Source organism: Limulus polyphemus, unplaced genomic scaffold (assembly GCF_000517525.1).
Source record: "Limulus polyphemus unplaced genomic scaffold, Limulus_polyphemus-2.1.2 Scaffold77193, whole genome shotgun sequence".
In the NCBI taxonomy this organism is placed as follows: domain Eukaryota; kingdom Metazoa; phylum Arthropoda; class Merostomata; order Xiphosura; family Limulidae; genus Limulus; species Limulus polyphemus.
The window spans coordinates 913-4,723 of NW_013742789.1; the positions used below are offsets into that span (position 1 = coordinate 913).

At 32.8% G+C, this 3,811-nt stretch overlaps 2 non-coding genes across 2 annotated transcripts; both read right to left on the minus strand.

Annotated features, from left to right (window-relative positions):
* Positions 1 to 233: 233 nt before the first annotated feature.
* Trnak-uuu lies at positions 234 to 306 on the minus strand. The gene has a single exon. It is a non-coding gene; the product is annotated as a tRNA-Lys (tRNA).
* A 3,384-nt stretch (positions 307 to 3,690) lies between these two features.
* On the minus strand, positions 3,691 to 3,763 carry Trnak-uuu. The gene has a single exon. It is a non-coding gene; the product is annotated as a tRNA-Lys (tRNA).
* Positions 3,764 to 3,811: the final 48 nt, after the last annotated feature.

The window sequence follows — 3,811 nt, forward strand, 5'->3', positions numbered from 1 at the left end:
TGATAATTGTGACGTCCTAATTACCATACTAAGATTTAAATTTCGACTTAAAGAAAGCACAATTCAGCTTCATTCATGTGTTGAGACGATCGACCATATTTTCAAATTTTGAAATTAAGCATAGTAGCAATTTTTGTAGTAAATATTGTACGTTAAGGCGATTTAATAATATAATTTAATTCACAATTTTAATTATATTATTTAAATTTATATACTATGAAAAAAAATTACACCGCCCGAACAGGGACTCGAACCCTGGACCGTTAGGTTAAAAGCCTAACGCTCTACCGACTGAGCTATCCGGGCTTGGGAGGTTGTACTTCAAACAAATAATTAACATCAGCCACATTTGTCCACACAATTTTGAAAATTTTTTCCGCCGATATTCCTTCACAGTTTCTGTCCACGTAGCTGTAGATACTTGAGTCATTGCCCAAAGTAGCATTTGTAAGGGACTTGAATGGACAAAGAAAGACTTTTTTTTTTAAACGTTTTGGCAAGCTCTTATCACTATTTGGTACAAATACACACAGGAATCCATGTAAACTACTTGTACCTAACGATGTCAAAAGCTTGTCGAAACATTGTATATGTTTAATAATGTTTCTTTCATTACCCATTCAAGCTGTCTCCTAAAAGTTGGTTCCTTATCATCAACTTTTTATTCATCGTAGCCTATAAATGTTTGTTTATATATGTTGTTCCATGCGGCGAACCACGTAATCTCGCCAACAGCGAGAAAACAATAAACAACTTAACGTTGAAACCTACCAACAATGTCCTTGAATTTAAAAAGTTCTACACTCTGAGGGTAGATTTAAAAATTACTTGAAGAGATATTTGTGGATAATTTGTATTTATGATGTTCTTGATATTTTTCTCACTTCATAGTTGTTCTTTCCCATACACAATACGTTTAGGGGCATCGTAACTTTATGAGATAACGAATTCTACTTTTATTTTGTTTACCATTTATTTATTTCATCTATCGTTTAGTTTAACCATGGATTTTTAGTTATATTATAGCGCTAACTCACCCTCTAGCTATAACACGTTGATTTTGAGTGTGTTTGTATTATGAAATTGACACATGCTTCTCCTAGTGATGTGGTACAGATATTAGTGTTGTAAAAGATTATGTAAATTATGGTAATAACTAGTCACATGAGATGTAATCTCATGGTCTAACCACTAAATAAAAATCCTTCCTCAATCTTAAACGAGTTAGTTCACGAGATATAGTTAGAACGTATTGTTATTGTATATTGTTAATGAACTTGAGAAGTGGTTTAATTTTGAAACATTTTTTGTTGTTTTCGGAATTAGGTTTTTCTATTTCTGGTTCTTTTTTTCTTATTGTTTATTTATTGAAATTAATAACATTGAGATTTATGTTGTACTGTTAAAGTTTGTACCTAGTCCCAGTCAAGCACGGGTTTAATAAGTGTTTTTTGTTGTTGTTTTTTTAGGTTATATAATTTATAGTTAACTGAATAACCTTACTTACAGAAATATTGGTATTGACAAAGAAACAAAATCAAAACTAACACAGTAATCATCATGTTTTAGCTTTTTTATCTCTTTGTTTGTTTGTAATTAAGCACAAAGCTACACAATGGGATATCTGTGCTATGCCCACTACAGATATCGAAACCAGGATTCTAGCATTGTAAGTCCGCAGACATACGGCTGTGCCACTGTTTTTTTTTAACTCTTCAGAAAATCCACAGCTATATTTTTTACTGTGTATTCGCTTTTCGTATATTTTTTCAAGAAAATTATTATTTCATTTTAAAAAGTAACTTTGAAATTGACCTTCCCTGTTTTTCGTGGGACCAAAGTTAAATTTCTTAAATTTTGTTTCATGGGCCAAAACACTTAGCACTTTATTTACATAATTGAGAGATTAGTACTGTTGCCTTTATCTGGTTTTACTATCACCATGTCATTTTTACACTAAGTTGTTCGAGCTAAATCACGTGGTTCATTCTATCTTCCCCTGAAGGCTGCACGATTGGCTTCTTGCGCATCACGTCTGTCGAATACTTATAAGCCATCGAGTTAATCGGCGAACTTGTAGATTGTATAACATGCATGCCTTTCCAAAGGTATTTAAATAACTAGTAAGTTCGGACGATACCTTAAAAAGGCCTATTATAATCCAAATATTATGTTATATTTCATCTAACGTTGCAGACGACATTTATATTCTTTTTCACAATAATGTTGACTGCTCGAAATTTTTAGAATACCTGAACTCACGACATCAAATTCACTTGCGAGGTTAATAATAATAATAATAATTTATTTTTTTAGACATTTTCATTAACCGTAACACTAATGGATTTTGTACATCAATATACAGAAAAAAAAGATGTTTACTGGACTCATAACACAATTTGACAGCTTTATCCTGTCCACGTACAAAATAAATCTTGTAACATGCTTACACTCGGACATTTCTCTCATATTCTAGAACGTAACGACCACCTACGAAATTTATTACAAACAAGAGGAAATACTCAATAGCCTCGGCACTTGAAATTCTTTTAGGCAGGATTAAATTAATCTATGAGATCTTTTTTTTTTCTTTTTTTTCTTAGCTATATTTTGGTGCGCTAGCAATACCAAGCGTGGGACGCACGTATACTGGAGTCAATATTATTACTCATCACGATCTCTACGGGCCTACTCTCAGATAGAAATTAATCTATGAGACCTTGGGCGTGATCAAATACATCAATCGAAAGGGTTTGACCTCCTTAGTCTAAAATTAGATCTCAAATCGGCCAAGAGAAGCTGACGGAGCTATGATCTAAAAGAGCCTTCTATGAACCGCTATGTCGCGACTAAAAATTACAAATAGCTTTCTAAGAAACTTACAAATCCACCTAGACTGTACCCAAAATTACTATATATTCTTATCTTCCATACATTGGTAAACAAGGCTTAACTTTAAAAAAATCAAATTAAACGAATAATTTATCGTTACTCACCCCAAGTGGATTTCATATTAGTATTTAAACCCGCATCACCTATACAGGATTTTTTCCATAATAAAGACAGTTTCTCTTTGTTCATGGCTTGTATGCCCTTACACTTGTGCAGACTGTAAACCTTCCTATATTGGCAAAACCAAACGCCATCTACTAGCTAATGGACATATGGGAATTTCCACGAAAACACCATGAGAGTTGAGTAACCCCTATGTTTCCGCTATACGCCAACACAGTGAAGAAACAGGACACGAACTTAACCTATCAAATTTCAATATCCTCTGCAAAACCAACACTGATCTGGAATTCAAGAAACCCTCCAGATCAAACAACTTTCACCAACACTGAATAACATGCAGTCTTATTTCAAATTGCACATTTTTAAATATGTACAGTATTTTTTGTTTGTTACTCCTTCACTTTCCATGCGTTTAATTAAATTATCGTTATTTCAATAATATATTTTAGTTATTTACTATAAGTGTGATATAAGTATTTTATTTTGCTTTAGATACTGAAGGTGGAATCTGTAGAATATCAAAACGTTTATACGTGTCCCTTTCTGTTATAAATAAACAATTTAGGTTATCATAAGTATTGTTATCATATTTATTGAACACATCGATTTTAATAAAACTACAGTTAGTGGTTATATCACTTAACTAATTATATTCTCACATTGAAAAATCAAATTCGCCCGAACAGGGACTCGAACCCTGGACCGTTAGGTTAAAAGCCTAACGCTCTACCGACTGAGCTATCCGGGCTGTATTATAGTCACTTTGATATAATAATTATGGTGGGCAAATAAGTGG